Source organism: Nycticebus coucang, chromosome 3 (assembly GCF_027406575.1).
Source record: "Nycticebus coucang isolate mNycCou1 chromosome 3, mNycCou1.pri, whole genome shotgun sequence".
Taxonomy (NCBI): Eukaryota; Metazoa; Chordata; class Mammalia; order Primates; family Lorisidae; genus Nycticebus; species Nycticebus coucang.
This window is the reverse complement of record NC_069782.1, coordinates 124,646,038-124,660,320: the sequence shown is the minus strand read 5'-3', so window position 1 is coordinate 124,660,320 and position 14,283 is coordinate 124,646,038. Positions and strand designations below refer to the sequence as shown.

At 47.3% G+C, this 14,283-nt stretch overlaps 1 protein-coding gene across 49 annotated transcripts in view; it reads left to right on the top strand.

Moving 5' to 3' along the window:
• The first annotated feature begins 3,290 nt into the window (after positions 1-3,290).
• SORBS1 (sorbin and SH3 domain containing 1) overlaps positions 3,291-14,283 on the top strand; it is a 243,112-nt gene continuing 232,119 nt past the window's right edge. For 47 of the 49 annotated variants that reach the window (XM_053582809.1, XM_053582832.1, XM_053582805.1 and 44 more), the window contains exon 1: positions 3,291-3,411. The gene's annotated coding sequence lies outside the window, so the exon portion shown is untranslated. The remainder of the gene's footprint in view (positions 3,412-14,283) is intronic. The other 2 variants (XM_053582782.1, XM_053582788.1) reach the window with 2 other exon arrangements.

Here is a 14,283-nt window from a genome sequence, read left to right as displayed (position 1 = left end):
GATAAAAGCAAAAGTCCCACAGATGGGAATCAGCAGTGGGGTTCAACATTTGAGGGATGATTTAAAGACTTAGGTGTCTCATAAGATTCCTCAAGACAGTTTCCCACTTATGTCAATGGTCTCCAACATTTTTGGCACCAGGGACTGGTTTCATGGAAGACAATTCTTCCATGAATGGGGTGGAGGGGGGTTTTGATGAGTCTTCAAGCAACTCATTTATTATGATCTCTGTGTAGTCAAACCTCTCTGCTAATGATAATCTGTATTTGCAGCTGCTCCCCAGTGCTAGCATAACCATTTCAGCTCCACCTCAGATCATCAGGCATTAGATTCTCATAAGGAGCACAAACCCTACGTCATTTGCATGCCAGTTTACAGTAGGGTCTGAGCTCCCAGGAGAATCTAATGCTGCCACTTATCTGACAGGAGGTAAAGCTCAGGCAGTGATGCAAGCCACGGGGAGCGGCTGTAAATACAGATAAAGCTTTTCTCACTCAGCTACTCCTCACCTCCTGCTGTGCAGCCCAGTCCCTAACAGGCCATGGACCAGTACTGGTCCACAGCCTGGGGGTTGAGGGCTACAGACATATAGGGATGACCTTGACTACAGATCAAATCGCCACTGATAGTCTGGTTTTTCTTTTTGTTTCTTTCTTTTTTTTTGAGACAGAGTCTCAAGCTGTTGCCCTGGGTAGAGTGCCATGGCATCACAGCTCACAGCAACCTCCAACTCCTGGGCTCAAGCGATTCTCCTGCCTCTGCCTCCCAAGTAGCTGGGACTACAGGTGCCCACCACAATGCCCGGCTATTTTTGGTTGCAGCTGTCATTATTGTTTGGCAGGCTGGGCTGGATTCGAACATGCCAGCTCAGGTGTATGTGGCTGGTACCTTAGCTGCTTGAGCCACAGGCACCGAGCCGATAGTCCTGTTTTTCATTTCAAAATTATTTTGTTTTGTTTTTATTGAACATTTGGTAGATTTTTATGATGAAAAATATTTAAAAGATAGATGAACAAAAACAATGGCTCATAATACCACAAGAATACGTCTACTGGGATTGCAGTGTAAAACTAGTTTTCAACCTTTCCATTCAATAACATTATAAGCATCTTTATGTGTCAATAAATACCCCCTTCATTTTTTGTTGCTGTATAGTATTCTGTCATATAGTTGTACTATAATTTTCTTAAACAATCCACTTAAATTTGACATGTGGATTATTTTGAATTTTGTTGCCTGTATAGCTATTCTAAATATTATGTTGCCCTGAATTTGCTAGGTAAGTAACTAACTTAGTCTCTCTACCCTTTATTTTCTATCTTTGTAGATAACCTCAGGATAACTGTAGTACTCCCACTTGGGGTTGTTGTGCAGTGGATGTGAGTTAATGCATGTAAAACGTTCAGCACAAGTACAGTATGGTGTACAGCAGACAAAATGTACACAATAAATAATTGCCCTTTTATTACCTTATGGCCCAGAGAGAACTGTCTTGGCCAGATTCTGGACTAAGTTAATAGCAGAGCCTGGGAAGTGTTCTTTGCAAAACTACATGATGAGGTGTGGATGGGCAAAGGTGTAGGCTGGGGGCTCCCTAGGTTGCATAGCAGTTTCTCATCTCCTCAGTTACAGAGTAAGCTCCCAGACAGCTAGTCTTTTAATTTTTTTTCCCCACAGCAGAGGACAGCAGGTGCTCAGCAAAGACTTGCCACTGTTTTCTCACATCTCAAAACCTTTGCAGATGAGCTTCCCATCAGCCTGTGCAGTCCTGAAAGCCTGTCCTTACCCAGCTGCACACACCTGTTCTCTGGGAATATGCTCTGGCTGAAGAATCCTGCAAAGGGCAGCTGACAAAAATCAGTTGTGCTCAGCCCAAGGGAGGTGACTCTCCTACCTACAGGGATGTCCTTGGGAATATAGGGAGCTGGCTGTGGAGGGAGCTTTGCTGGCCCTGTGACCTTGGACAAGCACTTTCCCTCTTCTGTAGCACTGAGTGAGACTGGAGGAGGGCAGGAGGATGGTATAGCACAGTGGTTAGTCTTGAACCCAATCACAGTGTCTTTCCTCCACTTGGGATTACTCTGCTTTATGGTATCTGCTCTACTCTTCTCATTGCAGATGATCTGGTTTCTTTATTCATTTGTTTATTTTGTCTCCTTCACTAAAATGGAAGCTTCCTAAAGGGATGGGCCTTGCCTGTCTTGTTTTCTGCAGTATTCCCAGGGCCCAGCACATGCCTGCCATGGAGCCCTTGAATATATGTGTGTTGCATGAGTGAAATTTCAGAGTCTGGGTCCAAATCCTGGTTGCACCACTTGCTGTGTGATGATGGACAAACTACTTAAATTACATCTCAGTTTTCCCACTTGAAAATAGTAATTATTTTCCATTTTTCCTACTTGAAAAACAGGGATTAGTAATAGTGCCTCTCTGCCTTATAAGGTCGAATGAGAAAATATCTAGGAAGTATTAAGCATACTGGTTGGAACAGAGCATACATACTAACGACTGTTGCAAACATGTACGTAGTGCGCTGGCCAGGCACTGATCTAAATGCTTCCCCTACGTTAACTATATTAATCTTCATTATATGCTACGAAATCGGTACTATTATACCATTTTTTTTTTCTTTTGAGACAGAGTCTCAAGCTATCGCCCTGGGTAGAGTGCCATGGCGTCACAGCTCACAGCAACCTCCAACTCTTGGGCTTAAGCGATTCTCTTGCCTCAGCCTCCCAAGTAGCCGGGACTACAGGCGCCTGCCACAACGCCCGGCTATTTTTTGGTTGTAGTTGTCATGTTGTTAGGCGGTCCCGGTCTGGGTTCGAACCCACCAGCTCTGGTGTATGTGACTGGAGCCTTAGCTGCTTGAGCTACAGGCGCCACCCTATTATACCATTTTACAGATGACTAAACTGGGGTACGGGGGTTAAATAACTTAACAGCTTTTATGTTATTTTATGCCCGAGGTTCCACCTGAGCTCCTGGTGGGCCACCCTTTGAAGGACTAGGAGGCGCGCCTGGCCTGCGTCTCGCCCAGCCCGCGGCCGGGCCAGGACAGAGAGGTTACTCGGTCCGCGCGCCTTCGCAGTGGAGACCGGCGGGCCCGCGCGCGCAGGATACAAAGCCGGCGCTGGGTGGCTCGGAGCCGCCTCGCCTGCCTTTGGAGCGCACGCCCCTTCCTGTCACGGTCCGGCCTGGCCCCGCCTTCAGGCCCCGCCTTCCGCTCCAGCGCGGCCAGAGTGGACGGTTCCAGAGACATGCTAATGAGGGGGCGGGCGCCGCAGCCCATTGGCTGTCGGCGGAGCGTCGGTGAAGTCAGCTCCGAGTCCCAGAAAAACAGAACGGGGCCGACTGAAGCGTGTAGTGCGAGTGGAGCTGGACGCGCGCACTTCGCCGGCGACCCGCAAGGTAAGCCCGCGCCCGCGGCCCGCCCGGCCGTGCTCGCCCGCTCAGCGGCGGCGGCGCCTGGAGTGCGCGCCTGCCCGGCCCCCGCGGGCGGCGCCTTTGTTCCGCGCTCGGAGGAGGCGCATTTAAAGGGCCAGCTGTTGGAGGGACTTGGGGTCCCCCCTCCAGAGCATCCTCCCGTGATCGCGGGGAAAGCCGTGGTCCCACGCGGCCGAACCGCCTGTCCTGCCTGCTTGGTGGATCCCCAGTTTTCAAGGAAAGTTCCCCAGGGTGCGGAGGATCTGGGGTGGGGGTGCATCCTAGGTTTTAATTAATTCATTAATTGATTTTTTTTGGTGGGTGGGGTAGTGCGATCATGGCCTCTGCTGGGAGGGAATACCCGCCTGCTTCAGGCTGGCTGCAAGGTGGGTGGGTACAGGAGACATCAAAGCCCTGGTGGGTTTGTGCTGTAAAGTGAAACTACCGAGGAGGGGCTCCTCTGCAGCAGCCAGAGGAAGAAGGAGGGAGCGAGCGGCAGGACGGAGGCATCTCAGGTGTGTCCATTCATCAGCATCCCCTGAGGAGAGGGCGGCGGGAGGGGCGCAAGGACGATGCGCCTGGGAGAGCGGTACGTGTGTGTGCGCCCGGGGACACCTGCCTGCCCATTCCGGCCGCACCGCCGTGCTCCTTCTTGTCCTCGAGCAGCTGACAGCATCTTGCTAGGCGGCTCATCACCGGCAGGAAGAGAAAGCAACTCCTTTCTCTGAATTCCCTGGGCATCTCCTGCTCTCACCTCGCTGCTTTCCGAAGTGACCCTTGATAAGCGGTAGCGCCATTCGAGATGTGTGGGGTGGGGGTGGGGGGAAAGAGGCTCAAAGTCATTCTGTTCCTTTCATGGGGGAATGTGCTGTCGAATTCTGCATCCCTGTGCATCCTCTGTTGTAAGATGGCTTTGAAATTCACCAGTGTATGCTTTCTTCAGGCAGACAATTTATTACGCTATTGCATTGCAATATAAAAGCAGAAGGGATTCCACTGAGCGTGGCTCTTTTCATCCAGTCCCTGGGTTTTCCCAGCATGTTCTGGCTGAGCCTTTGGATTTTTGTTTTGAACAGTGAGCTGCTGGGATGCTCCTGTTGTTACGCGGCTGACCTGCTGGAATTGCTGAAATTGATTCACGGTCAGTAGGAGGGAGGTTCATTTAGAAATCTTGGAACCCATCTGGCCATCAGGCTCCTGACTGGGTCTCCCCTACCCAAGCCCCTTTGGGCCCATTTCCTCTCTGTGAAGGCCAGGGATGGCTTGTTTGTCTCTACTCTCCTTGTGTTTTGAGCTCCTCTGCTTAGATTCAGTTTTGTGGTTTTAGTTGGAAAGGTAGCTTGGTGGTGAAAATAGGAGGGGTGGAGTAAGGGGAGGTGGGCAGCAGAGGGGGACACCAGTGTCAGTGACAGAAAACACGTGATGGACATTTGGAGATTCCATATCTACAGCCCTCAGAGACAGATGAGGTAGCTGGCTGTCTACAGAGTGAGGTACATGTGTATTTGGGTTGGGAGGGTGTGGGGGTGGGGGAAGAACAAGGATGCTGACAGCAATTTTCTGCCCCACCCTCTTGATGCTTCCTTAAATAGCCCCCTTGCCAACAAGCTCTTGTGTCTGCTCTTGGCCTGAGGGGAAAGGAGGGAAGGGTTGGTTTTTTGGCCCTTCTGCTCTGGCTGTCTTGGAGTAGATGGTTAGGAAAGGGTTACTTCTCCAGGGGTTGCAGAGAGCACATTTCTCAACTGGAGGACTCTGAGTCTGCTAGTTCTGGATTTTGCCTCGCTGGGAATTAGCAACTGAAGTAAAATGCTTACCCCAGGGTGAAGAGATGGGTAGGTATTGTCATCTTCCACACCACACCCACCTTGGTAGCCCTTTCTCTTACCTGCTTTCATTTCTTATAGTTGGAGAGTTTCTGTAAACTTTTCTGAAGAGATTGGGAATACTGGGGACTGGGTAGGAGTTATGGGAAAGGATGAACAAAATGCTTCTTACTGGGAGAACAAAGCACTGTTCAGCAATCCCTTCTTTCCCCCTTTCACAGAGTTCAGTACAGATAGCAGTGTCTGGGGTTTTCTTTGCAAAAGAATGAAAGGGCAGGGTCCAGGAAAGATTATTGTACAGCATTGATAATCATCTGGTCATCCAAACTTAGCTCTGGACCCTTTCCTGGACATGGATATAGATTTGTTGTAAAGAGTATTTACTGGTAATTTAGGATTTGACCTGTCTGTATGGAAAAGCAGTGGATGGTCTCAAAAAGCTCTGGCGGAGGAGCTCTGGACAGCTGGCTTTGGTCCTGGTCACCAATCTTTGGGCCAGTGATTTCCCTTCTCTGGGCCTGTGTCCTTGCTGGTAAAATGGAGGATTTTTAGAGCAGATGATTTTCCAGAGTTTCTGTCAGCACTCCTGTTCTTAGATTCCCAAGTACAGTTTGTGATGGCATTTTCAGATTGTTTCCTATTGCTGAATTGATGTGAAATTGACAGTATTGAATAGTGGCATGAAAGAAGCATTCCACGACTCAGGCTTCTGTTGGGGTCACATTCACCTTTTCCTTGATTAGTGTGATTTGTGAGGTTTTACTGTATGAACATAATTCAGAGCTAGAATGGTCCACAGTGAAATGCATGGATCTTCAGAGTGAGTCTGTGGGAGATGAGGGTGGGGTGAGAGACTGCTGAAGAAAGGTATTTCTATAGTTCATTCTCTCGCCCTGTGGATTTTTAACTCATTGTTTTATTTATGGTTATACGGGAGGATGTTTAGTTATTTTTTTTTTTTTTGTAGAGACAGAGTCTCACTTTATGGCCCTCGGTAGAGTGCCGTGGCCTCACACAGCTCACAGCAACCTCCAACTCCTGGGCTTAAGCGATTCTCTTGCCTCAGCCTCCTGAGTAGCTGGGACTACAGGCGCCCGCCACAACGCCCAGCTATTTTTTTGTTGCAGTTTGGCCGGGGCTGGGTTTGAACCCGCCACCCTCGGTATATAGGGCCGGCGCCCTACTCATTGAGCCACAGGCGCCGCCCGGATGTTTAGTTATTATGTCTGATTTGGAAGAGGCTTCTGTGATAGCCAGGGTCAGTCCCCTCACTGAGGAATTTGAGGGGTTGGGAAGTTTTTTTTTTTTTTGTAGAGATAGAGTCTCACTTTATCGCCCTTAGTAGAGTGCCGTGGTGTCACACAGCTCACAGCAATTTCCAACTCCTGGGGTTAGGTGATTCCCTTGCCTCAGCCTCCAGAGTAGCTGGGACTACAGGCGTCCGCCACAGGCTATTTATTTGTTGCAGTTTGGCCAGGGCCGGGTTTGAACCTGCCACCCTTGGCATATGGGGCCAATGCCCTGCCCACCGAGCCACAGGTGCTGCCTGGGTTGGGAGGTTTGTACAAGGCCACATGTCTTAGTAAGATGTGGGGCTGGGGCAGGAACTCAGGCAGGTCGATTTGAGGTCTGTGTTGAGATATATCTGTTAACCTCTCTCCTTCTCTGAGAGAATTGTTTCTAAGATTGGGTAGAGGGAAGAGAGGAGGAAATAGGCTCAGAAGAAGGGAGAGGTTGGAGAAAAAGACCAGAGGAGGTGGGAGGTTAGGGGTCTATCATGTGGGGAAGAGAAAACTACAGAAACCAAGCTCAGGGGAGAAAGGGATGGAACTCAGAAGGAGGGCTCTGTCAGGTATGAAACAGCAGAGCACTTGTATAGGCCTTGGAGTGAAGGGAGCTGAGGCTTGGTTTAGGTTAGGGTGTCAGGTGGATGGTAACTGGGTATCTCCTCAGGATCTCTCATGTTGACCCTTAGATTGCTGAGTACGGTGGACGCTGCTTAGTGTTGGGGCCAACTGAGGCCTTAGCTCCACTGGGGCAGGCAGAATTTAGTATGCGGGGAGTCGGGTGTGCTGGGGGTGATGCTAGGGAATGCTGAGGTAGAACCTAGTTCTGCTAACGTCCTAGATCTTTTTTAAATGCAAACCTAAAAAAAAGTTTTCCATGGAATTTTGTTTTCAATGGAAGCAGCATTTTCTGCTCTGACTTTCATTGGTGCTTTGTATGTTTTATGAAATAGCGTTTCTGAGGAGATACTTTGAGATGACTGATGTACTGAATTGTAGCTCATTTGCTGGGAGCCTCTGTCCTGTGACCTGAGCTAAGCCTCAAAATGTTTCAGTGAGCAATTAAAGAGCTATAAATGGTGGTTTACCATGATATTAACCATTCAAAGACAAGGATAAAAGGTAGATGATATTTTGAAGTCTAAGTACTGTACTTTGGCTAACTTGTCAGGCCCCAGATGTCTCTGTGGATCCTTAGTTGCTCCCCCACTTTTTATTTTTTATTTTTTTGAGACAGAGTCTCAAGCTGTCACCTGGGTAGAGTGCTGTGACATCACAGGTCACAGCAACCTCAAATGCTTGGGCTTAAGCGAATCTCATGCCTCAGCCTCCCAAGTAGCTGGGACTACAGGCACTCGCCGGCTATTTTTGTTGCAGTTGTCATTGTTGTTTTAGTAGGCCCCTGGGTATAGGTGGCTGACGCCCTACCCACTGAGCCACGGGCGCCACCCTGCTCCCCCTTTTTGTGTATGGTTAGGCACGTGTGTCTGTCTCTGAATCTTACTATCTCCCAGCCTTTTCCCATGTCTCTCTCCTCTATCCATTTCCTTTTCTCTCCTCCTGTTGTACTTTCTCCTTGCTCTACTCCCTCATTCATCCTTTTTGCAGATGATACAACTTTGTAGCTTTATTATTATTATTAATATCATTATTTTTAGAGACAGGGTCTAACTATATTTCCCAGGCTGGCCTTGAACTCTTGGGCTTGAGCTATCCTCTTGCCCGGTCTCCTGAATAGCTGGGACTATAGGCTCCCGCCACTGCACCAGGCAGTGGTGTATTTATTTATTTTTGAGATAGAGTCTCACTTTGTTACCCTTGATAGAGTGCCGTGGCGTCTTAGCTCACAGCAACCTCAAACTCTTGGGCTTAAGTGATTCTCTTGCTTTTGCCTCCCAAGTAGCTGGGACTACAGGTGCCTGCCACAATGCCCTGCTATTTTTAGAGACGAGGTCTTGCTCTTGCTGGAGTTGGTCTCGAACTCATGAGCTCAGGCAATCTATTAGCCTCCCCCTCTCAAGTGCTGGGATTATAGGTGTGAGCCACTGCACCCAGCCCAGCTGTTGTATATTTAAATATATATATATATATATAATTTTTTTTTTTTTTTAGGACAGAGTCTTACTCTGTCACCCTCAGTAGAGTGTTATGGCATCACAGCTCACAGCAACCTCCAGCTCCCGGGCTTAGACGATTCTCTTGCCTCAGCCTCCTGAGCAGCTGGGACTACAGGCACCTGCCACAACGTCCAGCTATTTTTTGTTGCAGTTTGGCTGGGGCTGGGTTTGAACCCACCACCCTCGGTATATGGGGCCGGCGCCCTACTCACTGAGCCACAGGTGCCGCCCATGTTGTCTGTTCTTAATTTTTTTTTTTGTAGTTTTTTGGCCGGGGCTGGGTTTGAACCCACCACCTCCGGCATATGGGACCCGTGCCATACTCCTTTGAGCCACAGGCGCCCCCAGTTCTTAATTTTAAAATCAGTTGAGTTCAATCTTTTTGGATGTGTACATGTTTTACACACAAACAAGAGGCAAACAAACCAAACCCAATTAACTTGCTTTTCACTTCTGTGTGGCCTTCCATTGATTTTTTTTTTCCCCTTCTCTTCTGTGGTCAACAGCAGTGGCTTGTTATAGAAAAAAAGTTCCCCAGGTCTCTATCATGTGGTTAGTGTTTTTACAATAAAAACAGCTACAACAGGGCGGCGCCTGTGGCTCAGTGAGTAGGGCGCCGGCCCCATATGCCGAGGGTGGCGGGTTCAAACCCAGCCCCGGCCAAACTGCAACAAAAAAATAGCCGGGTGTTGTGGCGGGCGCCTGTAGTCCCAGCTACTCGGGAGGCTGAGGCAAGAGAATCGCTTAAGCCCAGGAGCTGGAGGTTGCTGTGAGCTGTGTGATGCCATGGCACTCTACCAAAGGCCATAAAGTGAGACTCTGTCTCTACAAAAAAAAAAAAAAAAAAACCAGCTACAACAATAGAAAAAGTTTCCACCCTTGTATTGTGGACCACAAGGGACACCCTCTCCCAGGAGATGTACCCTATTTCTTGACTTCCTTCCATGGAAAGAGTCTTTAATGTAGTCTCTCTCTGAGGCCTGTAGCATTGGGGGTGCGGATGGTGGAACTGGGGCTCTTCTTGATGATTCTGGGAATGCTGAGTCGGGCATGCTGGCAGCCTATGGGTAAAACAGCACGTCCAGGAAGAATTTAGTGTGATGATTTTTCTGTCTCCCCAGGCTGAGCTAACACACCTGGCTGTAGTGTAGCAGGACCCAGCCCCTTTGGAAAAGAATGAGATGCTTGTCAACTTTCTGACCAGTGTTGGGCGAGACCCTAAGGGCATTTTGTGCCCACCTTGGGAGGGTGGCCTCTACCAACAGGTTGCTGGTGTGAAGTCCTAGAGGCTTTGACGGATGTATGCTGTACTGCTTCCTGATTTTCTTCTGACCCTGATTAATTACAGTGAAAATTGAGTCTTGGTGCTTAATGGTCAGTCAGTGAGTACTTTAGTGTCTAAAGTAGGCTTTGCCAGCAAAAGGTCACTTCGAAGTTTGCAGTTTTATATTAAAAATCCAGGTAAGTTTTGTATTCTCTGTAACATGCTTGTGTTGGTTTTAGTATAAAAGTATTTAAATGTACTGTAAATTTAAAATTGTTTTACTATTAGGCTGGGCCCAGTGGCTTACACCTGAAATCCTGGATTGCTTGAGCTCATGAGTTTGAGACCAACCTGAGCAATAGTGAGACTCATCTCTAAAAATTAGCCAGGCACATGGCAAGTGCCTGTAGTCCCAGCTACTCTGGGGGCTGAGCCAAGAGGATCACTTGAGCCCAAGTGTTTGAGGTTGCTGTGAGCTATGATGTCTCAGCACTCTATTGAAGATGACAAAGTGAGACTGTGTCTCAAAAAAAAAAATTTGTTTTACTGTTGAATGCAGTTTATGGTCTAGAAACATGTTGTGTTTATCTTGGGCCTTCACTTGTCCTGACCCTCCCCAAATATGCACAGCAGTCTCACACCCCAACTGAGGAGACCTGCTGGTGTTGAGAATGGCCACCCAGCCTTTTCTGATGGTTCTGCCAAACCCACTGGATACCTAGTGGTTCCAAACTCATCCACAAAGGCCAGGTTCTCCCATACACCGAGACTTGTTCCCTCACCTGAAGGCCTTTTTCTGCTTTTCTTTTTTTTTTTAGAGACTAGAGTCTCACTTTATAGCCCTCGGTAGAGTGCTGTGGCCTCACGCAGCTCACAGCAACCTCCAACTCCTGGGCTTAAGCGATTCTCTTGCCTCAGCCTCCCGAGTAGCTGGGACTACAGGCGCCCGCCACAATGTCCGGCTATTTTTTTGTTGCAGTTTGGCCGGGGCTGGGTTTGAACCCGCCACCCTCGGTATATGGGGCCGGCGCCTTACCGACTGAGCCACAGGCGCCGCCCTGCTTTTTTTGACTAACTGCTGCTTCTCCTTTCAGACTCCCCTCACATCTAAGAGAGAGATGCTTTTCTTCTTGCCTGTGCCTTTTTATGTCTGTTGTTATTGCTGGCTCAGTTGTCTGTTTCCTCCTCCATATTGTGAGATCTGGGAAGAAAGAGAATTTCTCCTTTTGAAATTAAATTTTAATTTGTATTTAACTTACATATATATGGTTTTGAAAGTTGAAAAACACCACATAAAAATATGAAAGCTTTGGCTTGGTGCCTGTAGCTCAGTGAGTAGGATGTCAACCATATATATCAAAGCTGGTGGGTTCGAGCCCGGCCTGGGCCTGCTAAACAGCAGTGATAACTGCAACCAAACAATAGCTGGGCATTGTGGCGGGCGCCTGTAGTCCCAGCTACTTGGGAGGCTGAGGCAAGAGAATCGCTTAAGCACAAGAGTTTGAGGTTGCTGTGAGCTGTGATGTCACAGCACTCTACCAAGTGGGACATAGTGAGACTCTGTCTCAAAAAAAATTTTTTTTGAAGAAGACTATGTTACCCCTCCTCATCCTGGTGATCTGCTCCCAGAGTCAGAATGTGATTTTTTATTGTTGCAGTAACAATTTCCACAAACTGAATGGCTTAAAACAGCAATTCTCAACGCGACCCACAGGAACTATATTAAAGGGCCGCAGCATTAGGAAGGTTGAGAACCACTGGCTTAAAAATAACCAAATTTATCTTAAAGATCTGTAGGTTAGAAGACTGAAAAAAGTCTCACTGGGGCTCTGCGGCTATAGTTCAGCATCTATGGTGCCAGCCACATACACCGGAGCTGGCGGGTTCGAACCCAGCCTGGGCCTGCCCAACAATAACGACAGCTACAACCAGCGTTGTGGTTGGCGCCTGTAGTCCCAGCTACTTGCTTCAGCTATTCTCTGAGGCAAGAGAATCTCTTAAGCCCAAGAATTTGAGGTTGCTGTGAGCTGTGACGCTATGGCACTCTACCAAGGGTGACATAGTGAGACTCTGTCTCAAAAAAAAGAAAAAAAGTCTCACTTTTTTTAGGGTTAGGGTTAGGGTTAGGGTTGAAAATCAAGGCATTACCCTTGCGTTTCTTTCTGGGAAGAATCTGTTTTCTTGTGTATTCTGGCAACTAGAACTGCATTTCTCAGGGTCCCCTTCTTCTGTTTCAAAGCCAGGAAGGGGCAGTCTAGCTCTTCTCCCATTATGTCACTCTGACCTTTGTCCACAGTCGCATCTTCATCTGATTCTCTTCTCTTTCCCACTTTTAAGAACCCTTGTGATTACATTGGGCTCACCTGGATACAACAGTCTCCTCTTTTAAGATCAATTGATGAGCAACCTTAATTTCCTTCACAATCTTAGTTTCCCTTAAGGGGTCCTCGAACTTTTTAAACAGGGGGCCAGTTCACTGTCCCTCAGACCGTTGGAGGGCCGGACGATAGTTAAAAAAAAACAAACTATGAACAAATTTCTATGCACACTGCACATATCTTATTTTGAAGTAAAAAAACAAAATGGGAACAAATACAATCACACCGCCTCATGTGGCCTGCGGGCCGTAGTTTGAGGACCCCTGTAATTTAACATGTTCATAGGTTTAGGGTTTGGGACATGGACATCTTTGAGGGCCATTATTCTGTCTGTGACAGTCACTTCCAATCCTTTTAGCTGTTCTTCCTGACATATAGTATTACTATCATATTTGTAAGTTATACAAATTTGTAGTGCTATTTCCTGATTGTTCACTTTAGATGTTATTTCTTCTTGTTTTACTATGGATTAAAGTAGGGCCCCCTTCCCGTCTCCCCCCCGTCCCCCGGCTGTACTTCCCTTTCCTATCCTGCCAATATGGTTACATCACAGTTTTTGGTTACATTGATATTCATTACATTATTTTGATTGTGTAAATAGTGTTTGTGGCTGAGCCATATAGTATACTATAATGATATTCTCTTTCTTATATCTTTTTTTGAGTTAATAATTGCCTTAGTTTTTCTATTTTCTTAGTTTTTATGTACTTATTTGTAGGTCCCAAAATATGACAGCATTTAAAAATATCTCTGTTTTATAACATGGGCTCCTTTGTATTTTATTACCCCCTCCACACACACACACATACATACACTTCAACATGCTGATTGGGCATTTGTGTGACCAAGAAGGGGCTTGTTAACTTCATTGCTGGGTAATCCAGCAGACAGCTCCCTCCCCCCTTTTTTTAAGCCCCTGGAGAAACCTAGTTACTGTATGAGTCTGTGCCTTGCCTGTGTATCTTTTCCCTGGGGCTTTCCTGGAGCAGCTTTCTTGATGAGGATTTTGCCTGTGGGTGGGGTGGGGTGGCCAATAACCCCCAGCTGTCCTCTAGTCTGGGCGCCTGGAAGGGGAAGCTGGCTGGATGTTAGCCTGTTTGATAAGCAGACTTTCTCTTAATTTCTTAGTCATTGGAAAGTTGCCTCCCTCTTTCCCTACCTGCCTCAGATTTGTCTGAATCTAGACAGTTTCTAGTGTAAGTTGCTTAAACAGTGGCTCTCCATTTTCTGTTGAAAGAGGGAGGGAAAGTGGTAGATTGAGCAGATTACCGAAGACACCCCAGCTCTGATTGCTCCTTTAGCCAACTTTTAGCAGGTGCCCCTCTTCTAAGCCTCATCCCACTTCCCCACCTTGGTACCTCCAGTTCTGAGCCTTCTCCAGTACTGTGTTGAATTGGCCTCTCGTTCAGTGGTTTTTTTCCCTTGCTTGCACTTAGCAGAGTGGACAAAGCAGAAACCTAAATCAGTTACTGCGTGGTGGTCAGCTTTCTGTCTCCTGGAGTTCTGTTGGCATATCTCATTTTCATTTCTCTCCTTTTCATTAAGAAACACATTCCTCTAATATTCTTTTAGTGGATTTCTAAGAGAGCAGAAAGAAACATGGGGGTCCAGTCCTCTGATTTCACCAGAAGTGAAATTATTTCTTCTCTTTATCCAAGCCCTTAAGCTTGTGACTGATACAGAGTATCTTCCCAAGAAATGTTTATCAAATGACTGAATGCATATTTCTCAGATGATATGCGTAGTCATCAGATTTTGAGAGACTCGCTAACATACAGTCTTACAAAAATAAATCCATTGTTTATTCTGAGACAGACATATCTCCCCATGCAGTGTAGGATAAGGTAGTTTTATAGACTGTTGGGCTGGTAAGTGGTGAAGCTCAGGTGCTGTCTCTAGCCCTATCAGTAAATACTTGAGTCTCCTTGAGGAATACGGATTTTGGTCTCCTCAGCCTTAGAATGAGGTGTGAGTCAAGGTTTGATTCAG